At 34.0% G+C, this 14,190-nt stretch overlaps 1 long non-coding RNA gene and 1 pseudogene across 1 annotated transcript in view; one reads left to right on the forward strand and one right to left on the reverse strand.

The window, feature by feature from the left end:
* LOC141555090 (serine/threonine-protein kinase Nek1 pseudogene) overlaps window positions 1-13,829 on the forward strand; it is a 43,838-nt pseudogene extending 30,009 nt beyond the window's left edge.
* LOC141555180 (uncharacterized) overlaps window positions 1-14,190 on the reverse strand; it is a 204,516-nt gene that overhangs the window by 67,756 nt on the left and 122,570 nt on the right. The window lies entirely within an intron of this gene.

A 14,190-nucleotide genomic window follows, 5' to 3' on the forward strand; every position in this document is an offset into this window, starting at 1 on the left:
AATAAAGCAAAGGCAAACAATAAGGTAATATATAAATATGTATATATATATATGTACATATATGTGTGTGTGTGCGTGTACACACACACACACACACACACATGCACACCAAGGCCATGGGTGTAAAATCAAGATAATGAGTTCTGTTTTGTTTACGTTGAGTTTAAGATGTCTGAAAGGTAGCTGGTATTACAAAATTGGAATTCAGCAGGGAATAAGAAGTATAGGCAGATTAGAGAATCATTAACACAGAGATAGTAATTAAAACCATGGGAGCTGATGAGACCACCAAGTGAGATAATATGTAGGGAGAAGAGAAAAAGGCCCAGGACAGTAGCCTGAGGGACACCTTTGGTTAGAGGAGCCCTCTCACACATTTCCAGAAGCTGACTCACCAAACCTCTACAAACTGGTAGTAGGCTGAGGATACTGTTATGCTCTTAGAACTGGGCTCTCCTAGGACGATACCATGCATGCCCTCTGAAAATGAAACACAACTTCTTAAAAGAACTTTTATATTGAATGGAATCCAAATAGGGAAATTTTATCCCTGGATTTTGGGAAATTTGAGAGGGCTTTCTGGAAGGGATAATGTCTGAGGATCTTTTTAGGATGATAAGTCAACATAAGGGAAAGGGTCATTTTAGACATGCAGAAAGAGAATAACACTAGCAAAAACACAGAGAAAGGAAACTGCATTGTACATAAGGGACACAGACTATATGCTTTTTCTGTAGGACATAGAATACATGGAAAAGAGACAAGGGAAAGGGAAAGGAACAAGTGTTTATTAAACTTCATTATATGCCAGGCTTTGCACTAAGCACTCTAAAATATTATCTCCTATCTCATATCAAAAGTAGATGACGTGGCTGATAATTTGACTATTGCACAAAAGGGTCTACATTAGATTTAGAGGCTATTCATGGTATCATAGTTCACTAAATCTAGAGTCAGAATATATTCAAATCTGGCCTCAGACACTGGCTGTGTGACTTGGGACAAGTGATTTACTTTCTGCCTCAGTTTTCTCAATTATAAAATTCAGATAATAATTTTACCTACTTCTCAGGGTTGTTGTGACTGCCTTGCCTAACATAGCTGCTTAATAAATACTTTTGCTCCTTCCTTGATTCAGAAATTCAGAAGCAATGCAGTGCAGAGGCAGGGGCAATGGGCTGGATTTCAAGAGGTCTCAATTCTACTATCAGCTCTAGCATTAAGTTGTGTGATTTAGGGCATATTGTTTAACCTCCTATCTTGGTTTCAATTTTCTTAACTGTAAAAGGAAAGAGTTGGACGAGATGATCTCAAGGTCTGTTCTAAGTCTGAGCATCTAAGAGATTGTCTACAGCTTCTCTTCCCCCTCCTGGAAGGCTACAGCTCTTTCTTTTGACTAGTGTTAGTAAAGTTCGTTACATATAGTTTGTGCCTATTAGATATTCACTGAACTGAAAAGATGTCTATAAGCAAAAGAAAACTTAAAGGACTTTGTAATTTGAATATAACTACTTGATCAGCAATTTTTTCTTATCTAGTCTGTAAGAAAACAGAAGAACAACACTTGGAAAATTAGGGTGGAGTTTTAGAGTAAAATCGAAGTGGATTGTTTCAAAATGTCCGATAGATTATATGAAGAAGAGGAAACTCAAGAGAGAAAAGCTTTTCTTCTAAAATTTAAATAGAAAAACATATCATTTTCATTAAGTTGGAAAAACAAACAAAAACCAAAATAACCACTACATATACAAATTTGCTCATTAGTCAAGACAACAGGGGAGAAGGGTTTACAATAAAGCTTATGTCTGAAGAACAAATGAAAGCTTACTTTGGCAGGTACTTTATATCAGCTGTTTGGGAAGGGAGGGAAAAATTTCACAGACAGAAGGAAGAATAGGAAGAACTTGCTTGTTTTGGCTATTCCTTCCCATTTTTTCCAGCATTCTCTGTCCGCTCTCATCTTGCGTATAACACCCACAGATTTCCTAACATGGTGGTATTGTGCCCCACCAGAGAATGCTGTGTGGGTGTAAATAAAGAGAGAGGAAGCCTGGTATTTTGGAACTTGAAATTCACATAAGATACTTTTGGTGACACAGAATAGAAGACTGAACAAAATACCACCAACTTTGAATGGTGTATTACATTTAAAAGTTGAGCTTACAGAAAATAACAAAATGAAGTTCAATTTCTCTCTCAGAAAGAATCCTGCAAGATTTAATTTCTTTTACACAAGTTTTCAAGGGAGTCCATAAGTTTAATGAAAGAAAAGTGTAAGAAGAGATTAGGATGTTATTTAACATCACTTTATTGTTTTCTTTTATCTTCATTACTACTTAAATGACCTATGAGTCACATCAAAATAGCATAAAAATTATATGACAAGAATTATGACCAAAAGATAATTTTCTATTTTAGAAAACAATGTTGAGTTTCACAATATAAAAGCAAAAATAACGGCTAACAAGTTAGTTTAAATTCTCATTACACATTTCAGATTTTTAAATAGGTTTTACATTATTTAGTTTAAAAATCAGCCAATGCTGTATTGTGTGTGTGTGTGTGTGTGTGTGTGTGTGTGTGTGTGTGTGTGTGTACATACATAGTTAGACTTTTGTTTAGTGGAAAAACCAGGAGGGAAAAACTGTCCTTTATAGGATGATTCATGCTCTTTTCTTTTTTGAAAGTCAGGAGTTCTTAACCAAGGTGTAAATTAAAAAAAAAAAAAAACACTTTTATTTTAATATAGTTGTCTTCCTTTACAATTCTATGTGTTTTATTTTGTACATTTAAAATATTGTTGTAAGAAGAGATGCATAGGCTTTATCAGAATGCCAAAGAGATCTGTTACATATACAAAAAGGTTAAGAACCCTGATGAAATAATGGTGCTGGCCTTGGTGTCAGGAAAATCTAAGTTTGAATTCTGTCTCATATATTGAGAAATTGTATGATCCAGGGAAGTAATTTAACTGCTCTGAGCCACTGTTTAATGGGACTATGCAAATATTAGTAATTATATAAAGGAAAAGGAAAACTCAATGGAGAGGAAGATTTTCAAACATAACCTGTTTAAGAGTAAAAGAAAAAGCATTTCAAAAAGTTTATTATTAGTCTATTATTTTCTAAAGAAAAATAAGGTATAGTTTTTACTTTCTAAAAAACATAATAATCTCAACTCATATATAAAATAATCTTCTTATAATATCTGCCATTTTTAGAGGAAAAAGTAGCACTGACATAAAACCCACAAATGTATAGTATAAACTATACATATACAAAATACAGATTTTATTTTATGTATTATATATGATGTTTTATACATCTGTTTATAAAATCTCATATAGCAGTTGTGAATAGTTCTAAGTTGTTAAATAATAAATGGTACTATATCTACTCAATAAGATATTTTAAAGATTTCTTATAATCATTTACTGTCACTTAACCCATTGACCCATTTTAGTAAGAGAGAGGAACACCAAGATATACCATGTTAATCATACTATTTTATCTGGTCACTGTAAAGGGCTAGAATTGAGCAATGCACTTGGATAATGAAGCACATAAGACTAATTGCCAACTGGACAGTTCCCTATTAACTTGTTTGAAGGTTGACCCTCCCTGGCTGTTCTGTGCTGACTTGATTGGTGGGACAAAGAGGGGGAAGTGACGTGTGTGGGAGGAGTCGGAGGAGGAAGAAGAATTGAGACACAGAAGCTGACTCAGTCTCTCCTGGCATTTGAGGGAGGAAGTTATGTGTGAGGTTGCTAGGCCTAACCCCCTGACCTTGACCGTAAAAGATCAAGAATAAAGATGTTTAATGATCCTGACTCCGGCTGATTTCTGGGAAGACAAAGTTCCAGCAGGTCACTGGTAGTTTTCTGAAAATTCTAAGCACTTCCTTTCTTCCCCATTATTATACAGTAAATGAAGCTTCCCTGAAATCTAATACATTCAGTTTTTAACAAATGAAAAATCATATGACAAATATTTCATGAGTATTCAGCAAAATACCAATTGTGACTTCATATTATCTAAGAAAAATCAAAAAACACATATTATGTTAAGAGAAATTAAATTTGGAAAGAACTAGAAATAAAGCAAAGGCAAACAGTAAGGTAAAAAGTAAATGTGCAGGGGCACCAGCCCTGAAGTCAGGAGGATCTCAGTTCCAATTTGATCTCAGACACTTAACACTTCCTGGCTGTGTGACCTCACCCAGGTCACAACCTCAGAGAGATCTGCTCAGTGACAGAGAGGAGACTTGAACACTGGTCCTCCTAACTCTGAACTTAGGGCTCTTTTCACCACACTAGAGTTCCTCTTCAATAAAAATGTTTTTCCCCCAGTCAGTATGAAAAGAGAACTTCTTATAAGTATATCATCCAGGATTCTGACCATCAAATATGAAAATAGAAGGCAATCACATAAATAATTTTTTTTCTAATGGGGAACATTAAGAACCAGCAAAAATGTGCAAGAGTAAGAAAATATGCACAAGAATGACATATTTTATCTGTACATGTTGAATATCTTTTAAGAATTAGTCAATATGGGCAAAAGGGTGAAAAATGATTCATGGAAAGGTGATACTGTTAGAAGCACATTGTGCTATCTTAAAGAACAAATTGTTGTTTTCAATTCAAAAAGCATTTTTGAAGCACTTACTGTGTTGCTAGGCATTGTATGAAGCCATCTAGATTCTAGAAGAACTGGGGAGGGAATTTCCGTAAAGTAAACTGATATAAAAGCAGGATATTGTGATTTTTTGTCAAATTAACTAGACTGTATCTATAATCAGTAACTACCAGTGAGGAAACAAATTCTAATAAGGTAAATTAACAACTGCTCTGAAATTAAAACTTTAGAGAGATATCTGGGGCAATGAAAAATCAAGTGACCATCCTAGGGCCATAGGGCCAATAGGATCAGAGGCAAAAATCTGAAAATCATTGGTTACCTATAAGGTAAGCCTAAATTAGAAATACTTGCATTAAGAGAGAAACTGAAGACTTAATAGAAGGTTCAGTTTTTATTTCTTCATTCAGCTCTAATATCGCTCAGTTTCATCAGAGAATGAAGATCTATAATTGATCATATTGTCCCCAAAACAAGCTTTTAATGCATGTTTTCATCCCTACTAACACATTATTTCTTCTGTCACAGGCTAAACTCCTTGAAAAGGTCATCCACAATACATTTCTACATGTTTTCTCTGCTCACTCTGATCTTCATTCCTTATAATCCATCTTCCAATTGCTTAATTCCTCTAAAACCAATCTCTCCAAAGTTACTAATGATCTCCACATTGCCAAGCCTTCATTTTCCTTGGCCTCTCTGCAGCCTTTGACACTTCTCTGATAGCCTCTCTTCTCTAAGGTTCCAGGTCATTATTCTGTTGTGGTTCCCTGGCTAGCTGACTGCTCCTTCTCTGCCTCTTTTCCTGGATCTTCATTCAGACCATGCCCTCTAACTGTAGATGGCCTACAGGGTTCTGCCCTGCAACTTCCTCTTTCTCTTTGCTTCACTTGGCAATCTCAGTAGCTCCTATGGATTAAATTACCATAATTGTGCTGATGATTTTCAAATCTGCCCAGCCTGCTGAAAACTCTCTTCTGACTTCCAGTCTTGCATCTCCAATATGCCCCAAATAGAACTCATGTTTTTCCCAAATCCTACCCATAATTCCACTTTTCTCATTATTGTGGAGCACACCACCATTCTAAAAATTTAAGTCAACCTGGATTCTTCATTATGTCTTACCTCAATATCCAATCTGTTGTCAAGGCCAATCAATTTCACATTTGCAACATCTCTTGAATAAGTCCCATTCTCTTTTCAGATACTGATACACCATTCTGGGTGTATATCTTCATCTCATGACTACTACAATAGTCTCTCTCCATTCCAATACTTTTTCGTTTGAGTTGACTTGCACAAAATGACTAATATGAAAATGTTTCACACAATTGCACATATATAACCTATATCTGATAGTTTACTCTCTTGGGGAGTGGGGAGGGAGAAAGGGATAGAATATGGAATTTAAACTTTTTTTAAAAGTTTAAAAATTGAGCATGTAATTGGAGGAAAAATTATATATATATGTATGTGTGTGTATGTGTATGTGTAGGTATGTGTGTGTATATATACAAATGTATATATAAAATATTTACATATATATGTGTGTATATATATTTACATATATATGTGTATATTTTTACATATATATGTGTGTATATATACACATATATGTATATATACATATATGTGTACACACACACACACACACATATATATATATATACATATATATATATATATAAAGAAAATACACATACATGAATGAATCAATAGAATGAAAGACTCTCCTTTGGGATAAACTTCTGGAGGGTTAGAACTTGGAAATAGTTGAAGGAAACACAAAAAAACTCTCCTATTCTAAGGCTCATGAGATTTTAGATTTAGAGCTAAAAAGAACACTAGAGGTGATGAATGAAAGAATGAATGAAAGAGCATTTTAAAGTGCTTATTATCTGCCACTGTTTTGCATGCTATAGATATAAAAGACAGACCCTATTCTCAAGAATTCTCAAGAGTATGATTCTAACTGAGAGAGTTCAACCCCGAAAGTTCCTAAAGGCCTGTGACTTATTAGCAGGGTGGATGACAATATCTGGGACATCTGTAGGACAGAGAGAAGTGCCTAAGAACCAAGTTGTGGGGGATGAGGAGAGAAGAGGGTATATATCAGCAGGTCAGACAGTAAGGTATGAAAAACCTTAGGAAGCACTGGCAGGGAAGATGATCCTCTATCTCACTACAAGTGAGTTGGCTAATTCTCTCTTTTATCCAAAAGTCCCAGGAGGAGTCATATCTTCTCACTAGAGTATCCATGACAACTACTAATGGGAAATAGAAAGTGGATCTGAGGATCTAAGTGAGCAGGGAGATTGTAGATTCCTTCTTATAATGGGGATAAAGATAGGCAGTCAGGATGGAAACAAAATAAAGGGATATTGTCAGAAGATTGGGAAAGTAGGGTGTTCTGTGACATTTCCTCTGCCAGGTTCTCTAGCCCCCAAAAAGGCACCAGGTGAGCCAAGGGAAGATTTCTTTTACGAAAGGGAACAAAAACCATAGGTTTTTAAATGTATTTGTAAAAACTTAAATACAAAATAGAAAAAATAAAACCCTGCCATATGCACAACAGAATATGAGGATCAGAATATGTAACAATAAATTTTCATTTCAAAAAAGCATATACACTAGTAGATGTATTCAGAACTGTCAATCTTTTCTTTCCTTCCTTATAGGTTTTCTTTTGTTGAGCACTTCTTACTTCATTCTTTTTTGCCCCTTTCCTCCCCTCACTTTCCCCAGGCTGGTTACAGTTAAGCACAAATATGTTTATGTATGCACATATCACACACACACACACACACACACACACACATATATACGTACACACAAATATACATATGCATATATACATACATACATTAATTTAAAACAATATTTATATGGCTTACATATAATGTATATTTTTCTCTTGAATAAATCTTTAAGTTTGATTTTGAATGGGGCAAATAAATTTTTATTCATTTTTTTATCTGAGATCCATGATTACTAGCCCTACTTTTTTTTCTAATAAATTCTACTCCTAAACCTTACTATGTTTTTATATATCTCTTATTTTTATCCTTGCTAACTGTTTAGTTCTACTACTTACTTGCCTTGCTGTTATATAATTTTCCTTCACCCAAGGGTCCCTCCCCTTATCTTCTCCCTCTACCCTTTCTCTCTCTCTTTATCCCTATATTAATCTACAAACCTTATCCTATTCCTTCAATATATACACTCATCCTATTTCCTCCATCTCTTATTTCTTTATAGATTTTGGAAGTTATTATTTCTTGAGATGTATATATAGATAGATATATAGACACATATCTATATATATACACATATATTTCAGAAATACTAACCCTTCTCCCTCATTTAATTCCTTTATGTTGTTAAGTTTTTATGAATCTAACTACACATTATAATCTGATGAATAAGCATTTTTATTGGTTTTTCCTATGTAGATTATTAGGCTAAACTTTCTTGAATATGGTTGAGTTTTAAGTATGCCTAGCTCATCTTAGAAATCCAACTATATTAGAGGTCTTGATGAAACCTGCACAATATCATCTACAAATATCAACATTTGAAGGAGTACTCTATTTACAGGAAGTCCATCTTCAACTTAAACTCTTTATAAGTGGCAAAGGCCTTTGGTGAGTCTATGTCTGTTTTATGTCTCAACTAATATTAATGATCAGAGGATCAATGGACAAAGATTTTATCAAAGCAAAGCAATTATACAAATTCAAAGGACGTATATTCTAATAGGAGGAGACAACAAACACCAGAGCAATTATTTACAGTCAGCTAGAGAGGCTGAGGGATCTTAAGAATGAAGTGACAAGGTAGATGGTGATATATTTTCTTTAGTGTGATTTCTATTGATAAAATTTTATCTGTTGTGCTATTTGAAAGTGCCAGGACTTTGGTGGTGAGAACTTTTTTTTCTTCCCCTGGCTTTTCAGTAGTTGTAGCTTCTAAAGGGGAAACCTGTAACACCTGCAGAAACCTGCAGGTTTAATCTCTACAAGAATTGCTCCCTTGGATGACAGCTATAAAAATTGGATTGGAATCAGGGCCAGTAGTGGGGGTGGGGGTGGAAGGGTAACTGCTATTCCTGGTACTCTTCAACTTAACAGCTCAAAGATCACCGTTGGGCTACTGCTGGTGTTGATAATGACACAAATATCAGCCCCTTTTTAAAGATTAATAATCACTGGAGATTGATTAATTTATACATGGAAAACACTTGACTAGGTTACAGCTTTTAAGGCGGTTCTTTGCATTAGAGGAGAATTTTGATGCAGAAACATCAAATAATTGCCATTATGGCATAGATAAAAGTGATTTGCAAAATATAACTTATAGCTCTGTAAAGGAAGTATAGTCTATTTAAGGAGGAATTTCCCAAGAAGATAACACTTTTGATTTTATTTTCAACTGATAATTATTTTGTTTGATCTCTGAACCTTGTTAATTCATCTTTAAAAGATAAAAGTAATATAACACTTTTTACTCCTAAGATTTCTTATGAATTGTATACACATTGCAAAATATCAAAATTTTGTCTCAATTCTAAAATGCCATCTATATTAACAAATTCCTTAATTTGTAAATCTTTTTTCTCTCAATTTCAAAGTAAAAATTTATATACATACATATGACTATATAAATTCTCTTCAAAGGAAATGAGTATAACATGTTGAATTTTCTTTCATGTTTTCCCATTTCATTATGACACCAAGAAAACTTCAGCCAATGTATAAAAAAGACACTGAAAGTTTAGTGGATTTGGGATCTTATCCATTCCTTCTTGCAATCCATGAAGTAACTCACCCATGTCTTTTCAATTATTTTTTAAATTACATTTTATTTTCTATTCTAAATTCTCTCCTTCTGCCTTCTCTCCCATCCATTAAAAATAAAAATGAATCCCATGACAAATATGTAAAACAAATTTTTGCATTAATCATTTCCAAAAAAAAAAGTTTCAATTTGAATCTTAGTCAATCTGCTCTTCATCTGGAGACAAATAACATGCTTCATCATGAGTCCTTTGGAATTATAAGTGGCCATTGCATTAAAATATTCTAAGTCTTTCAAAGTATATTATCTTTACATTATTGTTATTATAATTTGTTTACCTAATTCTGCTCACTTCTCTTTGTATCATTTCACACAAATTTTCCAGGTAATCCTTTCATAAATTCTTACAACATAATAGTATTCTATCATATTCATATACTTTAACTTGTTAAGCCATTCTCCAATCAATGGACATCTGTACAAATTTCTAATTGCCACATCAAAAAAAAAAGGTACTATAAATATTTTTATGCATATAGGTCCTTTTATTCTTTCTTTGATCTCTTTGGGTTATAAGTCTAGCAGAGGTATTAACTGGGTCAAAGAATTTGTACCATTAAAATGCTTTAGAGGCATAGTTCCAAATTGCTTTTCCAAATGGCCCAGAATGGTTCACAGCTCCACTAACATTATACCTGTTTTCCCTCCAGCATCTGCCATCTTTATCATCCATAGAATTCTTTAAATTTTCATTTTTCTAATTATTAGTAATTTAGAACATTTTTTCATATATTTTTTTATGTTTTGGATTTCTTCCTCTGAAAATTGCCTATTCATATTCTTTGATCATTTATCAACTGGGGAATATCTCATTGTAAATTTGACTCTTATCCTTACACATTTTTAAAATGAGAACTTTATCAAAGAAACTTGCTGTGAAATTTTTTTCCAATTTCCAGCTTTTGCTCTAGTTTTAGATGCCTTGGTTTTGTTTGTTCAAAAACTTTTTAATATTATGTAATTAAAATTATCCATTTTACCTCCTATGAACCCTTCTATGCCTTATTTTGTTATGAACTCTTCTCCTATTTATATAATGGGTAATTTCTTTTATGCTTGACTAATTTGTTTCTAATATAAACTTTTATATCTATATTACGCTCCTATTTTTACCTTATATTAATATACAGTATTAGATATTAGTCCAGCCTTGGTTTCTATTTTCCATTTTTCCAAGAGGTTTGCCAAATGATTTCATGCCCTCCAAACTAAAATCTTTGCGTTATTCTCACACTAATTTATTGTGCTCATTTGCTTTTCTACATTAGGTTTTCTTAAATTTTTCCATTTGTGACCCTTTTCCCCCAAGAAATATTTATGTGTCTCTTGTCTTGAATCTGGACCAAAGTGTGTCTAGCAGCATATGTGCATGAACATCACCAAGTGGCATTCTATATTCAGAATCAAGGCTGTCATGAAGTCATGCAATGCAATACGGTTAAGTGCTGCCAGAAACACCTTAGGTTCATTATGCTTTTGATTTTGAATTAATTTTTGGTCTTTGCATTCAGAAACCTCTGTTGCCAAATTTTTTTACAACCCCACATTCATTTACATGACCTCATATAGGGATCCTTGTGTACCTAATATGTTCCATTAATCAATCTTTCTTAACCAATACCAAATTATTTTGACAATTACAGTTTTATAATATGGTTTGAGATCTGGTACTTCTAGGACAACTTCCTTCCCATTTAAAAATATTATTAATATTCTTGAACTTTTGTTCTTCCAACTGGATTCTACTATTCAATTGTAGTTCTCTTTTCTAGAACTATAAAGCAATTCTGATAGTTTGATTGATGTGACACCAAGTAAATAAATTTTAGTATTTTCATTTTTATTATGCTGACGACCTATCCATGAACAAATAATATTTCTCTAATTATTTAGATCTGTCTTTATGAAAAAGGTGTGTTTTGCAATTGTAGGTCTTATGGTTATACTGGTAGGCAGACTCTCACATATTTTATATTGTCCACACTTATATGAAAGGGAATTTTTCTATCTCTTGCTGATACACAGAAATCAAGATGACTTGTGTGGGTCTATGTTATATGTCAAAATTTTGTTGAAGTAGTTAATTTTTTCAATTACTTTTTAAAAATAGTTGACTCCCTAGGATTCTTTAAGTAAACCATTATATCATCTGCAAAAAATAATAATTTTGTTTCTTCATTTTTAAATGAGAAAATAATTTTTTAAAATTTAAATTACTTCCATTTCTTCATCTTATTGCTATAGCTAACATTTTCAGTAAAATATTCAGTGGTACTAGTGATAATGGATATTCTAGCTATCTAGTGGAAAGCTTTGTATAGCTTTTTAGCCATTTTGGTCACAACTCATCTGGGGTTTTCTTGGCAAAGATACTGGAGTGGTTTGGTATAATGTCCAGGTTAGCTCTCTGGTGGGCCTGGGAATCAGCCTGAGGCCATGGCCTTAGTGGGGGAGTGAAGTGAAGGAGGCAGGAGAGCAGCCACTTGGCTGGTCAAAGATGGAGTCTGGCCCCTGGTCTAGAGCCTGAAGTCTTCTCTGTGGCTGAGATCACTGCGGCCGAGAGAGCCCCCTCTCTCTGGGACTCCCTTAAATACCCCAGCACAACTATATCACTACACCACACTGGGCATGCGCAGCTGTAGAACATTGTATCACCATATTACCCTAAGTATATGCCAACTAGATTGACATATCATTGTATTACATCAAATATTTGCTAAGAGAACCACCATCTCACACTGAGTAGGTACTTAACTACAAGCATCCTGCTGTCTTAGATTCAAGTACATCCTTTCAGCGTTCCCCATTTCCCTTTGGCATTTCTTTCTCCAGCTCATTTTACTGATGGAATTGAAGCAAATAGGGTTAAGTGACTTGCCCAGGATCACACAACTAGTAAATATCCAAGGCCACATTTAAACTCATGAAGAAAACTTTTCCTAACTTCAAGCCTGGTGTTCTATTTTATATGTCACCTAGCTGCTAGAAAGATTCTAGCTCATCTCTATTACAGATTATGCCAATTCTTGCTTTTAAGTAGATATTATTTAATTTTTAAAGGAAAGCTCCATTAATTCTTATGCTTGCAGTGGCCCAGGCTGGTCATATGTTGTGCCACTGTCACCTGGTCTCTGTGGGGCCTAGGTAGTGAGGTAGCAGGCCCATCAGGTCCTCTGGACCCAAGGGACCTAGAGAAGCCTTAACTCAAGAGAGAGACAGATGATGGATGCTGTGGCTACCAGGAAGCTAGCCTGCCTCACATTATTTGATCTTCGTGAAACCCGGGTCAAGATGCGGAATTCCTTTCTTGCCTTGCACATGTATAAGAATATCTTAGCAAAAGAACTGTGGACACATACTCTAAACTTCAAAAGATTGCAGAAGGATCCTTTGGAAAAGCCATTAAATCTAATGAAAATTGTAAATAATGTTAAAAGGAAATTAACATCTCTGGGGATGTCCAGTAAAGAAAAAAAAAAAGAAAGAAATAAGGAAAGACCAACTATTGGTCTATATAGGGAATCATTTGAAGAAAATGGCTCTTTTTACATGGTAATGGATTATTGTGAAGGAGGGGATTTATATAAAGGAACAAATGCCCAGAAAGGAGTGTTGTTTCCAAAAGATTAGGTCATAGACTGGTTTGTGCAGATTTGTTTACTGTTGAAACATGTGCATGACAAAAAATTTCTTCAAGATATAAAGTCATAGGACATTTTTTTTAACCAAAGGTGGTACAGTATAGCTGAGGAACTTCAGAATTGCTAGAGAACTTAATAGTGCCCCTGAGCTAGCTCAGGCTTGCAAAAGAACTTCATATTATTTATCACCTGAAGTCTATGAAAACAAATCTTATAATAAAAATGACATTTGGGCTTTAGTTTGTATCTTATATGAGATGTGTACACTTATACATACATTTGAAACTGGGAATATGAAAAGCCTGGTACTGATCATCTCTAGATCTTTTTCTTCTGGTCCTTGCATTATTCCTATGATCTCCATTGTCTACTTTCCCATTTATTTAAAAGGAATTCTAGGTAAAGACTATCAGTCAACTTCATATTGAAGAAAAGTTTTACAGACAAATGTTGAAAAATTTTTTGCACCTGAGCTTAATGCAGAATTTAGTCACAGAGCATTTCACAAATTTGGAGCTAATAATATACCAGGCAAAAGAGTGCTCAGGGACAAATCTTTGAAGCTCCTGCTCCTGCACAGAAAATTACAAAGCCTGCTGCTAAATATGGAGTGCCTTTAACAAATAAGAAAGTGATCAAAATGCCTAAAAATTTTCATGAAAAGAAGCCACTTTCAAGATACAGTTTTAAGTAAATAAAAATATCAAAAAAGTAGAATATGGAAAAGGAGGGAATACATTAAATAAAATAAGAAGAAACAAAAACATAGATATATAAGGAGTATATTAGTGAGATCAGAGGTCTTTTTGAAGTATTGAATATACTCAAACAAATTCCTTTCTACTTCTACACCCAACTCCCATATGTCTGTTTAGAGTGACTATCCAAGGAAATTGACAGTATTACTCTCTACTGTTTCTTCATAGAGTCATGTATGGTATGGATATTCATCATCTAGTTCTTCTATCCTCTTAAAATTCCTGCCCTCATTTGTTCCTATGGTTTAGTAAGGGATCTTTTTAAATTGGAAAAAAAGTTATTAAAACTCCTTATAT

This window comes from Sminthopsis crassicaudata, chromosome 2 (assembly GCF_048593235.1).
Source record: "Sminthopsis crassicaudata isolate SCR6 chromosome 2, ASM4859323v1, whole genome shotgun sequence".
Taxonomy (NCBI): Eukaryota; Metazoa; Chordata; class Mammalia; order Dasyuromorphia; family Dasyuridae; genus Sminthopsis; species Sminthopsis crassicaudata.